Source organism: Stomoxys calcitrans, chromosome 5 (genome assembly GCF_963082655.1).
Source record: "Stomoxys calcitrans chromosome 5, idStoCalc2.1, whole genome shotgun sequence".
NCBI lineage: Eukaryota > Metazoa > Arthropoda > Insecta > Diptera > Muscidae > Stomoxys > Stomoxys calcitrans.
This window is the reverse complement of record NC_081556.1, coordinates 150820507-150836373: the sequence shown is the minus strand read 5'-3', so window position 1 is coordinate 150836373 and position 15867 is coordinate 150820507. Positions and strand designations below refer to the sequence as shown.

At 34.5% G+C, this 15867-nt stretch overlaps 1 protein-coding gene across 6 annotated transcripts in view; it reads left to right on the top strand.

Moving 5' to 3' along the window:
- The first annotated feature begins 9266 nt into the window (after positions 1-9266).
- Positions 9267-15867, top strand: part of LOC106081458 (heme transporter FLVCR2) — a 166845-nt gene continuing 160244 nt past the window's right edge. Inside the window, exons 1-2 of one of the 6 annotated variants that reach the window (XM_013243419.2) lie at positions 9267-9575; positions 13228-13398. The gene's annotated coding sequence lies outside the window, so the exon portion shown is untranslated. The other 5 variants (XM_013243421.2, XM_013243427.2, XM_013243424.2 and 2 more) reach the window with 5 other exon arrangements.

Sequence of the window (15867 nt, the reverse complement as noted above, 5' to 3'; positions counted from 1 at the left end):
GGCTTCGTCTTTAGGCCGAAAAACATGCCTGTACCCAATTTGAAGACGATTGGATGAAAATTGCGACCTGAAGTTTGTATACAAATTAACATGGACAGATGGAGAGACAGACGGACACAGCTAACTCAAATCAGAAAGTGATACTGAGTCGATCGGTATACTTATCAATGGGTCTATCTCTCTTCCTTCTGGGTGTTACAAACAAATTCACTAAGTTATAATACCCTGTAAAACAGTAGTAGTGTAGGGTATTAAAATTTAATTTTTTATATTTTATTTTCATTTATATAATTTTTTTAAGAAAGTATTTCTGTAAAAAATTTAACAAATATATTTTTGTATAGAAATTTTTGTAGAAATTTTATTTATATAAGATTTTTTATCCAATTTTTTTTCTATTTAAATATAAAGTTTTCAAAAAAAAGAGAATTTTTGTTTAAAAAAAAAATTTTATCGAAATTTTATTTTTGTAGAAAATTTTTTTGACTTTTTAGTTTCTTAGACAATTTTGTCGAAATTGTAATTTTATAGAAAATTTTTGTAAAATTATTGTATTTTTAAAAAAATTATTTTTTTTTGTAAAAAAATTTAAAAAAATGTTTTCTGTTTTTTTTAATTTTTTGTGTATTTTCTTTAAAAATTTTCAATACATACTTAGATTATAAGTATTCCCCCTTTCATTTTCTTTTTTCATAAAAGTTGTATAAAAAGTGAATAAACCAGATAGAGATGCTACAACTGCATTGAACGCTTCAATGAAAGCAAATGACAGTTTTCATCATCATCATCGCTTTCTGTAACCACAATTAGTTTCACTTAAGTATTGAATTCATTATTTGATTGACTAACTTAATAAAGAAAAAGAAGAAGAAGAAGAAAGGAAAAATACTTTATTTTTCATTACATGAATGGCCTTTAGTTGAGGTAGTTTTTTTTTTTCTATTTCTGTTTCCTGTGGTTGTCACTACGTGAATGAGTGAATTTTTTGGAGGCTTCTCAAGGTGAATTTGTCAGACGACAAAGACTGGCAGTCAGTCAATCAAAAGCCAAGGCAAGTCATTGGGGATATATTTTGAGTTTCCCCAGTTTTTTTTTCTTCTTTCCTCTTCTATGTCATCTTCTTATTTATGGAGCAAATCGTTGTATACTAAGCCGATTTACTTTGCTGGTAATCTCCTCTATGATGATGATATGAATTTTCTAGGTTTTCCAATTTTCCCTCCTCTCTTGTCATCATCGTCATCATCATCATCGTAGTCAGCTTCATTAGTTGGGTTATAGCGAATTGCCATAGATTATGAAAGTTATTGAACATTTAAGGTGAATGAAGAATCAAGAAAGAAAATATTTCCACATGAGCTGAGAATTATTTGTAAGCATTCCCATACTACATGAGTGAGCATAGATGTTTCAAGGTTATGATGGATAAGATGTAATAGCTTTATGTGATGAGGAAAATTCCTAGGGATTTACCCTTTCTCTAGTCACCTACATTGAAGTTGGCTTCACACAGCATGAAATGTTGTTTCATACAAAACAAGAACAGAATGTCTCAAACTTAAACGCCAAATGCCAATTAAAACTTGGCCAACTAATTGTTGGCCAATAGTAAATGTTCTGGCAGGGGCCAAAGTCAAAGTCAAAAAATCTCTGTACAACACTTTGGAGAGTGTGAGAGTAGCCTTTTTGTATGGGACAAAAGAAATGAAAAAAAAAAAACAACAACAAATTATTTGCAATTATTATGATTTATGAGTTAAAAGTTCAAAAGCGCTATAATTTCTGAAAATTGCCAATAAAAACTCATTCACTACGCAGAGAAAAAAACAAGTAAGAGCTGGCTAAGTTCGGCCGGGCCGAATCTTATATACCCTCCACCATGGATCGCATCTGTCGAGTTCTTTGCGCAGTATCTCTTTTTAGGCAAACAAAGAGTAATGAATAAGGACGGAGGAGAAGGAGGAGGAGCTATATCAAGTTATAGTCCGATTCGGGGCTCAAGAAGCAAAATCGGTAGATCGGTTTATATGGGTAGATCGATTCAGATCATATTGCACACGTATGTTGAAGGCCATGGGAGAAGGCGGTGTACAAAATCTGTGCCAAATCGTATGAGAATTGCGCTCTCTAGAGTCTCAAGAAGTCAAGATTCAAGATCGGTTTATATGGCAGATATATCAGGTTATGCACCGATTTGAAACATACTTCACACAGTTGTTGGAAGTGATATCAAAACACTATGTGCTAAATTTCAGTCAAATTGGATGAGAATTGCGCCCTCTAGAGGCTCAAGAAGTCAAGACCCAAGATCGGTTTATATGGCAGCTATATCAGGTTATGGACCGATTTGAAACATATTTCTTACAGTTGTTGGAAGCATACTTAGCACAGTTGTTGGAAGTTATAGCAAAACACTATGTGCAAAATTTCAGTCAAATTGGATGAGAATTGCGCCCTCTAGATGCTCAAAAAGTCAAGACCCAAGATCGGTTTATATGGCACCTATATCAGGTTATCGACCGATTTGGACCATACTTCTCACAGTTGTTGAAAGTGATATCAAAACACAATGTGCGAAATTTCAGTCAAATCGGATGAGAATTGCGCCCTCTAGAGGCTCAAGAAGTCGAGACCCAAGAACGGTTTACATGGCAGCTATACCAGGTTATGAACCGATTTAAAGCATACTTTTCACAGTTGTTGGAAGTGATAACAAAACACAATGTACAAAATTTCAATCAAATTGGATGAGAATTGCGTCCTCTAGAGGCTCAAAAAGTCAAGACCCAAGATCGGTTTATATAGCAGCTATATTAGGTTGTCGACCGATTTGAACCATACTTCTCACAGTTGTTGGAAGTAATATCAAAACACTATGTGCAAAATTTCAGTCAAATCGGACGAAAAATGCGCCCTCTAGAGGCTCAAGATATCAAGACCCAAGATCGGTTTATATAGCATCTATATCAAAACATGGACCGATTTGGCCCATTTACAATCCCAACCAACCTACACTAATCAGAAGTATTTGTGCAAAATTGCAAGCAGCTAGCTTTACTCCTTCGAAAGTTAGCGTACTTTCGACAAACAGACGAACGGACAAACGGACGGACGGACATGGCTAGTTCGACTTAAAATGTCACGACGATCAAGAATATATATACTCTATGGGGTCTTAGACGCATATTTCGAGGTGATACAAACAGAATGAAGAAATTAGTATACCCCCATCCTATGGTGGAGGGTATAAAAACACAAAAAGTGTATGGTTCACACAATAGTTTCACTGGGACATCTGTGGACATTTGGTTTTTGTTTGTGCAGTTTTAAATATTAAGTTATTTATCATTTGCCTTGTTATAGTTTTTGCATTCAATGAGAAGACAAGAAATAAAAAACAATGCTTAAAACTATATCCAAACCAAATAGAAGACACTTGTCATTATACAGCTACTAATAGCTTTTTGCAATCCTTTTTTTGGGTATTCTACGTTTAAATGGCTGGAAATGTGTTTTGTCATGATTAATGGTCATATATTTTTTCTTAGCCTCTTTAAATTATTTTATTATTAAGTTGTATACACCAAATAGATTTTTGGAAATTGAATTGATTTTCCAAATATTTCAAAGGTGAAAATGGACCTTTCTTAAATGTAAGTAAAAGCGTCCTAAGTTCGGATGGGCCGAATCTTATATACCCTCCACCATGGATCGCATTTGTCGAACTCTTGCCACGGTATCTCTTTTTAGGCAAACAAAGGATAAAAGAAAAGAATTGCTATGTTATTGCAACAATATTAAGCTATGGTCACATTTCGGACCATAACTGAACTGAATATTGGAGACCATAGTAGAAATCATTGTGCAAAATTTCAGCCAAATCGGATAAGAATTGTGCCCTCTAGCTGGTCAAGAAGTCAAGAACCCAGATCGGTTTATATGGCACCTATATCAAAACGTGGACCGATATAGCCCATTTACAATCCCAACCGACCTACACTAATAAGAAGTATTTGTGCAAGACTTCAAGAGGCTAGCTTTGCTCCTTCGAAAGTTAGCGAGCTTTCGATAGACAGTCGGACAGGCGGACGGACGGCCAGACGGACGGACATGGCTAGTTCGACTTAAAATGTCATGACGATCAGGAATATATATACTTTGCTAGCTGTCCCGGGCCTGCTCCGCTGCGCCTTCTTTCACTTTATATGGAACAAAATTTTCCTCGGATTATTTATTTTCGACAATTAAAGAGATTTTAGTGAAATACCATGCTACAAAAAAGTATATCGCTTGACAAACAATTTAACAATAGAAGTGCCTTTATCTGTATCCCATATGATCTTTGTTGGTCTACGAATTTAAGATAGGATGTAAGGTGTACTCCATTCTTAAAATACTTTGTTTCAACCCGATATACTCATGATATCTGATTTAGGGGTGTTTTCGGCGGTGAGGTAGTCCCCCAGACACTTGGCCCTGAAAAAATATCAGCACCGTGCTCTTCTTTCAGATACCATTTATTTAAACCCCATATTGCCATTGGTTTAGGGGAGTTTACACGATGAGGCGTCCCCCAAACACATGGCCCCAAAATAGGTTATCATATTCAAATACCTTTCATTTGAGCCACATATTGGCATGGTTGAAAAATGTTTACCCTTTAGGGGGTGTTTTGGGGAAGTGGTGATGCCCTAAATACATGGTCCTGCATTTGGATATCAAATTCGAATTCTACTCCCAAGTACTTTTATTTAAGCCCGATATTGCAATGGTCAATAAAAAATTGCTGTTTGTGGGGTATTTTGGGAAAGGGGTACACCCCCAGAAAATTGGTCTCGAAAGTGGGTATCAATTCTTGCTCTACCCCCCAATACCTTTCATTTAAGCTCCACATTGACATGGTCGGTAAATATGGCCGATTTAGGGGTGTTTTGGGGATTGAGGTGGTCCCCCGAAACACTAAGCCCAGAAAATATATCAGCAACGTGCTCTATTCTCATATATCTATATATGATTTTTTTGAACCTCATATTGCCGTTAGCCTCAAAATTGGATATCAAATTCGTTTTCTAATCTCATTTAAACTCCTTATTGCAAAAGTCAGCTAATATGTCCGGTTTGCGGTATTGGCCCTAAAAACTATAAATATTTAGTTTCACTCTCTTCAAGACCAAAATTGTCCTGGTGAGCAAATACGTCCTATTTGGGGGTTGTTATGGTGGTGGGACGTCCCCTAGACAGTTGGTCCCTAATGTTGATATCAGATACGTCGTCTACTCCCACATACCTTTAATTTGAGCCCCATATTTCCATAGTCGACAAACATGACTGGCTTGGGGGGTGTTTTGGGGGATGGAAGGCCACTCAGTGAGTTGACCTTGAAAATATATATCGGATTCGTGTTCTACTCTAAAAAAACACCCTCTTGTATATACTTCCTATTTGGGTGGTGTTGTGGGGATGGGGTGGCGCCATAGACACTTTACCCGAATATTGATATCAGATTCGTGCTTTACTCCCAAAGTCCTTTCATTTGAACCCCATATTGCTATGGTCGTAAATTTGTCCCCCTTGGAGGATGTTTTTGGGGAGAGGCGGCCCCCCAAACACTTGATCCCATATTTGGATATCAGATCTGAATTTCACATTCAAATACCTTTCATTTAAGCCCCATATTCCCATGGTCAGTAAATAAGTTCTATTAGGGGGGTGTTTTGAGGAAAGGGTGGACCCCCAGAAACGTGGTCCCACATTTGGGTATAAGAATCGTATTCTACTCGTAAATACCTTTCATTTGAGTCCCATATTGGGGGTTGGGGTGGTCCCCCCAACACTTGGTCCCACAATTAGATATCAGATACGTTTTCTTATCCTAAATACCTTTCATTTGAGTCCCATATTGTCGCGATTGGTCTAAATATGTATTTGGTAGGTTTTGGGGGTGGGGCGGCTCCCATAGGTATTATTTTATTTTATTTTATTTTATTTTATTTTATTTTATTTTATTTTATTTTATTTTATTTTATTTTATTTTATTTTATTTTACCGTTTTTCTTTGTCTCTTCAGCTTTATTAAGAAAGTAAACCATTTTCCGTTTCCGTTCTGTCAATATAACTGTCAGTTTGTCAATATTTTTAGTGTATACTTTTAGGAGCGATTAATAGCGATGTGTATGTACGCACCAATGAACCGGATAAAATAGTTATGGTCAGCATATCTGTGGAAATATGACAAGAGTCCATAATTCGAGTTGTCATATTGCCACAAAAACACTTAAAATAGCTCATAAAAGCTTTTGTTTATAAATTTAGGCATATTTTCAAAAAGAAAGTTGTGTTATCTTTCTTTTAATTTATTTATAAACAATATGTTATGAATACATAAAATAGTGTTTTTGTGGTTGTATGTTAACTCGGGATGTATACTTACATACATATTATGTACATATACACACATAGCGACAAGAATAGCTGTTTCAATGTGCTGCATTGGAACAAAAATGGCACTTAGGTATAAAATTCAATCACATCTTTCATAATTTTTTATGAACGTATGAGTAAGAGTATCAGTTTTTTATATTCCCCAAAAAAACCTCCGCGAGTGTGTGCTTAACAACTGTCACAAGTATATTTTCGGTTTCTAAGTGGAGGCCACCGTAGCGCAGAGGCTAGCATGTCCGCCTATGATGCTTGGGTTCGAATCCTGGTGGGAACATTAGAAAAAAAATTTGGTTTTCTGGCGAGAAGATTAAAAAAAATTCTGCGATGATTATCCCCTCCTAATAATGCCAAAAGAGGTGTCGCTCTGCGGTATGCCATTCGGACTATGCTACAAACTTGAATCGGACAGCACTCATTGATGTGTGAGAAGTTTGCTTCTGTTCCTTAATGGAATGTTCATGGGCGAATTAGCAATTTGTTGTGCCTGGTATATAAACAAATATTAGCTATAATGGTGATTTGTTTTCAAATATTGTTCGACATTAACTACATTTGGGCTTTAACGATTGACAGTTATTATAGTAATTTGTGTAGGAAAATGGTGTGAAACTCTCTTTTTCTTTTTCTTCGTTTTTTGCAGAAATACCAAATTTGTACCTAAACGATTGGCAGGTAAATAAAAATCACTGTATATCTCTAATCCTCGCTTTTATTGGCAATTCTATTGCGCAAAAGGGGAAATTTTTTAAAGAGTCATAACCATAGAAATTAATATGGTTGGTAATAGAATTATCTAAATAAAAATAATTAACAAAATTTCAGATGAAAATAATATGTTGACCATGTATTAATAAATGAAAAAATTAAATTTTACAAAAATAATATAAAAAAATATTTTCTTTCTAAATATTTTTTTTTAGTTTGCTATAGAAAATTATTTATAAATATTAAAATTAAAAAATAAATACAAATATATGGAAACAACATTTTGACATCATATTCCCCGAATTCTACTTATATAACCACATTCAGACCTAATCAACAGATTTTGCCTTGCCTTCCAAAAAAACCGTTAACGCTAATTGTGTTAATTTTACTCATTGCTACCCTTATCTACAAAAATGCACAATTTCGTATAAGGCAACAATTTTTGTTGTAGCCTAGTTCAATATTTTTCGCATGACCAACAACTGAAAACCACTGTTGCATGTTCTAATATTCTTACCTTCATTATTTGTTTTGTTCAGCGATACATATAACCGCAACCTTAACCAAGCGAAAACCTTAGAAACCCATTGGTAAACATGGAAATGAGTGTGCGTGTGTGCGAGAGTAACATAAAAAGAGACACAGCCCAACGTTTTGTTTATCTTTTTGTATTTTCACCACTTATTATTTAGCCAAGACAATTACCCCCAATACATAGTGGTAGGTTGGTAGTGTGGGGTATTTCTGCAGAAAATGCAAAAGAAAATAAACCATTGGAAGATAACAATCAAAATAATCTTTAAAAAGACACAATACTATTTTTTTTATTTTATTTTACTTTATTTTATTTTTCTTTTTTTATTTTATTTTATTTCATTTTATTAATTAATTTTTTATTGACTTTATTTTATTTTATTTCACTATATTTTATTTTGTTTTATTGTTTATGTTGATTTTTTGCTTATTTTATTGTATTTAAACTTTTTTGTATTTTTCATATTATTTTATATTATTTTATTTTATTATTTTTTTATTGTATTTTATTTAATTTTTTTTATTGTATTTTATATTATTTTATTTTATTATTTTTTTATTTCATTTCATTCCATTTCATTTTATTTTATTTCATTTTATTCCATTCCATTTCATTTCATATTTTATTTTATTTTATATTTTCTAATTTAATGTTGTTAAAGTTTTATTTGAATGGTTAAATTTAATTTTTGTCACTCCTAAGTTTATGTATATTTTTTTTTTTTTTTTTGATATGTGAACTTTTAATTTTAACAATTCAAATGCAATCTCAACTTTTTTCACCTACCTCGATTGGAATCAGCTGTTCATAAAAATATCAACAATGTGGCAGCTCTTAAAACAACTCTCCTCTAATGCAACTCATAACAATGCAGTAAGTTGAAAGAAATGCCGGCCGGTAAAAGCAATACTTCGTAATTACGTAAAACATATTATAGAAATTAGAAAAAGAATGACATATTGACATTTTGAATATATTTTTTTAAACATTTCCCTTTATTTTCAGTTATATCTTTGTTTACATTACTCTAAGAGATATCCTTGTTTTGCATTTCTAAAATTGTCCATTTGTTTGTACCTGCGCACTAAGCCTTTATAGTTTGTTTTTGCAAACCACCTTGCCCTTTCTTTGGCATGAACTCTGTGTTGTGTTCTCTCGATGTCTCAATTTCTCTCGCTCTGCAATTTGCTCTACCACATTTGTTTACATGTTGGGTGAGTGGTGTGGTATAGTGTTGTGTGAGACGGAAAAAGGCCTAATAGAGGAAATCACAAGCCACCACCAACAACATTGCTAAAGAGATTTGGTGGATTACAAAAATAATGAACCAATATAACCCCGAGTAAGTTTTGACGATGATGATGCTGCGCTATTGCTGCCCGTCTGCCTCTGCTCACCACACAGCTGACTTATACTGCCGTTGCTGCTGCTGCTGCTGCTGTTGGTACCGTAACCTAAAAGTGCTTGTAGCTTTCATTGTTGTTGCTCGGCTTTTCGCACATAGATATCCTCAAATGAATGGGCACCACTTAAATTTGCTGTGAGAGTTGCTTTATGCAGCATGCATAGACAAGAAGCTGATGTTGATGCTGTCATGTTGGTGGTATTGGTGTTGGTGGTGGTCACACTTTTACACCTACACACATGGTATGGAGCAAAACTAAAGATGGCGCCAAATCTGACGTCGGTTTTCGAGTGTTGGCCCATGCAAAAGGAGACGAAGTAGCAGCAGCAAAGGAGGAAATAACACCACAGCACACCAATACATTGCAACAGCAACAAAGTTGAAGCAGAAAGGATAAAATAGTTATGGCACCGCTGGCAAAAGCTCAGTTGTAATTGAACTGTCGGCTATACAACATCGACTTGAAATAAAAAACACAGAGCAAGTGTAAGAAAGCAATAGCAAGGGAAGCACAAAAACAAAAGCTTGTTTAAAATAAACATCACACAGCCTAATAATACAAGGAAGAGCAAGACTTAACATCATTTTCTAAACAAAGTGTAATTGAAGACCAGCCACCCTCAATAACCCACCCCCTCCGAAAAAAATATAGCCATAATAATTCGCAGAGAGTGAAAAGTGTACCGCGTACGTGTACGGATGTATGGGAATGTGTGTGCGTGCGTGTGAATTTGGTTTACTAATAGCGGTTGTGCATATTTGTTGTTATTGTTGCTTTTTTCCATTTTTTTTTTGTTTTTTGCATATGAATATGGATGGCAGTCATTGTGTTGTGTTGGGTTTTTGCGATAGCAAATGATATTAAATCACCTTTAAGTGCTGCAATTATTCAATTTAGTGTGATTTACAGGCAGTTTAGCCTAATCAGCCATTTGATCAATCATCATTAGCAGCATCACCAGTAACGACCATCACCCATCAAGCCATTATAAACATTACCGTTATATGCCTGTGCAAATAAATAAACAAAGACACAAACATACGCTCCCACTCACCTCATTGAAATGTCATCAAACAACATAACACCACTCAGTCAATGAATCTCCTGCTTTAAATCATATGAAATCTGTCAGAGCTGTAGTAGTGTTGCCAAAAGCAAACATTTTGTTCTCCAACCAAAACAAAGGTATAAAGTAGCAAGGAATATGCATTGCAATTTGCAGAGACTAAAATGTGATATAAAACACAATAAATAAAATAAATTAGAATTTTTTACATAAATATAAAAAAGAATTTAAAAAATTAAAAACAAAATAAAAGTTTAAAAAAGTAACATACAATTTTTAAATAAATAATTTTAAAATAATTATCTTATGAAGAAGAATAAAACAAAATAAAAAAAGTATCAAAGCAAATTAAAAAAAAATTTAGTTTTAAAATATACAAAAATAACTTGAAATAAATGATAATAATAATAGTCAAAGTTTAAAAATTAAAGCAAAATACAACTAAAAAATATCAAATAAAACAAAATACATTAAATTAAATAACAAAAACAATATCAAATAAAATAAAACAAGAAAAATTTAAATGAATTAAATAAAAACAAAATAAAATGAAATGCTTTAAAATCAATTTAAATAAAGGAAATTTAAGTTAAATATTTAATATAATAAAATTTAAAAATCAAATACAATGAAATAAGATAAAATAAAAAAAAATAAAATAATATAAAATAAAATAAAATAAAATAAAATAAAATAAAATAAAATAAAATAAAATAAAATAAAATAAAATAAAATAAAATAAAATAAAATAAAATAAAATTAAATTAAATTAAATTAAATTAAATTAAATTAAATTAAATTAAATTAAATTAATTAAAATAAAATAAAATAAAAAAATAAAGTAATATAAAATAAAATGAAATAAAACAAAATAAAATAAAATAAACAATATATAATTAATTAAAATAAAGTTAAGTTAAATAAAATTAATTAAAATAAAGTTAAGTTAAATAAAATTAAATAAAATAAAATATACCATATTGGAGGGCATCAAAACTCGGCCCGGCCAACTAAAAACGTTTTTTATTTATTTATTTTTTAAGAAATTTTACATGTGGTGTTCAATTATGATTTCCAACAACATTGCCAAGTAATATCCAAATCGGTCTTTAACGTGATATAGCTCCCATATAAACCGATCTCCCGTTTTGATTTCTTGAGGCCCTGGAAACCGCAATTTTTGTCCGACTTGTCTGAAATTTTGCATGTGGTGTTCTGTTATAACTTCCAACAACTGTGCCAAGTACGTTCCAAATCGGTCTATAAGCTGATACAGCTCCCATATAAACCGATATCCCGATTTGACTCCTTGAGGCCCTAAAAGCCGCAATTTTTGTCCGATTTCTGTTCTGTTATGACTTTCAACAATTGTGATAAGTACGGTCCAAATCGGTCTATTACCTGATATAGCTCCCATATAAACCGATCTCCCGATTTGACTTCTTGAGCCCTTACAAGCCGCAGTTGTCATCCGATTTGGCTGAAATTTTGCGTGTAGTGTTTCTTTATGACTTCCAACAACTGAGTCTAGAATGGTTCAAATCGGTCTATAACCTGATATAGCTCCCATATAAACCGATTTCCCGTTTTGACTTCTTGAGCCCCTGGAAGCCGCAATTTTTGTCCGACTTGTCTGAAATTTTGCATGTGGTGTTCTGTTATGACTTCCAACGAACTGTGACAAGTACGTTCCAAATCGGTCTATAAGCTGATATAGCTCCCATATAAACCGATCTCCCGATTTAACTTCTTGAGCCCCTGGAAACCGCAAATTTTGTCCAACTGAAATGTTGCATTTTTTTCTAAATATGAAAACTTATGAATGAAAAATTATGAAAAAAAAGGTAAAATTTTCTTGAAAAAAAATTACCAAATTTTCGGTATGCTCATATCCCTTTAAAATTGAAAAAAAAACAAAAATTAAAACCCTAACGGCAATCCTGACCTATCAGTCCGTCGGCCAACAATTCGACCCTAACTTAGAAGGGAGCCAATGTAAATGCATGCGATTGTAGAGCGCTATTTGTTAAACAAGTGATAACAAAGAGTTCTTCTTCTTATTGTTCTTTAGTCTGCCCACCCCTTCTCCCCCCGGGCCTTAGTTGTTGTTTACACCCAGAAAGAGAGAGTGTGATAAACATCAAATGGATGGATGGCTGGGTGTACAACCCAATGAAAGACCATGTTTACAAGTGTATGGCGTTCGTGGATTGGATGGTTTCATGTGATGGAGCGTGATTTTGTCAACAGCTGATTTAGTCTTGCTGAAACACTCAACGCTTCAACAGCAACGCGCATTTAAAATAAATTTAAAACAAATTGCAAATTTTCCTCCAAAATAAGACGTGTTTAACAAGCCAAATAAATACCTTGGCTTACATTTGGCTTAGCGTGTTTCTTTTTTTTTCGTTAGCCATAACTTGAGTTACTCCCACACTAAGCAAGTGTGGTTTGGTGGTTTGTGTTCTACACCTTCATACAAGTTTTACGTAATTTTTTTGCCCCATACATCAAAACTCGTGTTAATAACAAAATAAAAATCCATAAATTGATTTTTTCACTCGCTTGCTCTCACTGGCGACGATTCGCACGTGCATTTGGCGTCTTGGGGGTTTTTTTTATTTCTTCTATGGTTGTTGACGTTTTGTTTGCTTCTCAACTCATCCCAAAAGCAGCAATAGCAGCAGCAGCAACAACAACAACAATACTGTGCACTGACTGTGTATTCGTTCATATGTGGTTTGGTCTGCCTCAAGGCATCGTGTGGTAGTGTCATCGCCATCGAGTTTGTGACAGTCGCCGCTGTCACTGCATACATTCGCCGCTTGTACGCCGTTTAATGGTATTTGTGTTCCGCAGCCGTCGCTGACGCTGCCATTGCCGTCGTCGTTGTTGAGATGGTTATTGTCTTTACCACATGTGAATGCAAGAAATAACGGTGATTTTATTTTGTTATCGTGATTTAATTTTACTCGGTTTTTTTTTTGGTGTTATTAAATTTTCCAAATGTAATTTTGTGAGCTTTTGAGTGTCATTTATGTAAATTTCTTCCATTTACACTGAAACTTCAGAATAACGACTTTATATTCTCACCAAGTAAAAGAAAACGAGGCTGAAAAGCAAAAAAAAACCTCTACTACAACCACAGCAAAATACAGGCAGACAGACAACAACAACAGAGAGAACAACACTTTGGCATCTTCAGCAGGGCAAAGGTTTATGAACTGCTTGCAAGACAGTGGGTAAGTTTGAATATTGGTTTTAAAATGTCCCCAGTGGCAAATTGTTAAGTTAATTACATAGCAGAAGTAGAAGATTGAATGATGAAATTATAAGATAACCAATTAAAAGCTAATTAAAACATGTTTAAAATAGAAATATTAAAACTCATCTTTAATGGTAGATAATGTTAAGAAAAAGTTCTTGGCAAACTGAAAATACCGGAAAATCAACTACAACAAGACCGATCTTGGGTCTTGACTTCTTGAGCTTTTAGAAGGGGCAATTCTTAACCGATTTGGCTGTAATTTTGCACATGGTATTTTGGTATCACTTCCAACATTTGTTCGAAGTATGGTCTAAATCGACCCATAACCTGGTATAGGTGCCATATAAATCGATCTTGGATCTTAACTTTTTGAGCCGCTAGAGGGCGCAATTCTCATCCGATTTGGCTGAAATTTTGCATGAGGTGTTTTGATATGACTTCCAAAAACTGTGATGAGTATGGCGCAAATAGGTACATAACCTGATATAGCTGCCATATAAACTGATCTGGGATCTTGGCTTCTTGAGCCTCTAGAGGGCGCAATTCTCATCCGATTAGGCACTAATTTTTTACAACGGCTTCTCCCATGGCCTTCAACATGCGTGTGTAATGTGGTCTGAATAGATCTATGGCTTGATTCAGATCCCATATAAACCGAACTCCCGATTTTTCTTCTTGAGCCCCGAATCGGACTATAACTTGATAAAGCTCCTTCTCCTTCCCCTCCGTCCTTATTCATTATTCTTTGTTTGCCTAAGAAGAGATGTCGGGAAAAGAATGCCATCCATGGTGGAGGGTATATAAGATTCGGCCCGGCCGAACTTTACACGCTTTTACTTGTTTTTTTTTTTTAATTTAGCTTCGAGATGCTTAGTGAGAAGTTTATTAGCTTAAATATAAAATAAAATGATTCAGCCAAATTTAGGGATTTTACCTACAAACATAACCGGTTTCCGTTAACATTCAGACACATTCAATTTCCATGGAATTGATACATCTCATGTCTGTGGCAAATGCTTAACATGAAAAAAAATTATTAACGTATTTTGCGGTTAGACAATTTGTTTGAGTTTGCGCTGCTATTCTTGATTTGGAGCGATTTTTTTTATCGCACCACTATAGGATGGGGATATACTAATCTAGTCAATCCGTCTGTAACACCTTGAAATATTCGTGTAGGATCCCATAAAGTATATATATTATTGATCGTCTCGACGCTCTAAAGCGATCTAGCCATTTCCGACCGTCCATTTGTCCGTCTGTCGAAATCACGATAGCGATCGAACGCGTAAATCTAGCCGAATCTGTGCTTGAAATTTTGCACAGATTCTTCACATTAGTATAGGTCATTGGGGATTGCAAAATGTTGCCATATCGCTGCAGATTTAGATATAGCTCCCATATAAACCGATCTCCCAATTTTATTTCTTGAGCCCCTGGAAGCCACATTTATTGCCCGATTTGGATAAAAATTTTAATGTGGTGTTCTGTTATGTTTGGAGGCCACCGTAGCGCAGAGGTTAGAATGTCCGCCTATGACGCTGAACGCCTGGGTTCGTATCCTGGCAAGACCATCAGAAAAAAAATGTTTAGCGGTGGTTTTCCCCTCCAAATGCTGTGAGGTACCATGCCATGTAAAACTTCACTCCAAAGAGATGTCGCACTGCGGCGCGCCGTTCAGATTTGGCTATAAAAAAGAGGCCCCTTATCATTGAGCTTAAACTTGAATCGGACTGCACTCAATGATATGTGAGATTTTTGCCCCTGTTCCTTAGTGGAATGTTCCTGGGCAAAATTTGAACTTCCTTTCAGTGCAGGTCAGTTGGAGTTGTAAATGGGCTTTATCGGTTTATGTTTTGATATAGCTGCCATATTAATCGATCCTGGATCTTGAACTCTTGAACCTCTAGAGGGCGCGATTCTTACCCGATTAGTCTGAAATTATGCGTGAGATGTTTTATTAGGACCTCCAATAACTGTATTGAGTATGGTTCAAATCGGTTCATAAACTGATGTAGCTCCTATATAAACTGATCTAGGACCTTGACTTCTTGAGCCGCTAGAGGGCGCAATTATCATTCGATTTGGCAGATATTTTGCACGAATTGGCTGAAATTTTGCATGAAGTCTTTTTATTTGACTTCCAACAACTGTGCCAAATTCGGTCAAAATCGGTTGTTAAAATGATATGGGTCCCATATAAACCGATCTCGAATATTGACTTGTTGAGCCGCTAGAGGGCCCAATTATTACCCGATTTGGCTGAAATTTAGCAAGAAGTGATATACCTGATATAGCTGCCATATAAAGCGATCTTGGGTCTAGACTTCTTGAGCATCTAGAGAGCCAATTCTTATCTGATTGGAATAAAATTTTGCACGACGTGTTTTACTATGATTTTCAACAACTGTGTTAAATTAGATTCAAATCGATCAATAACCTG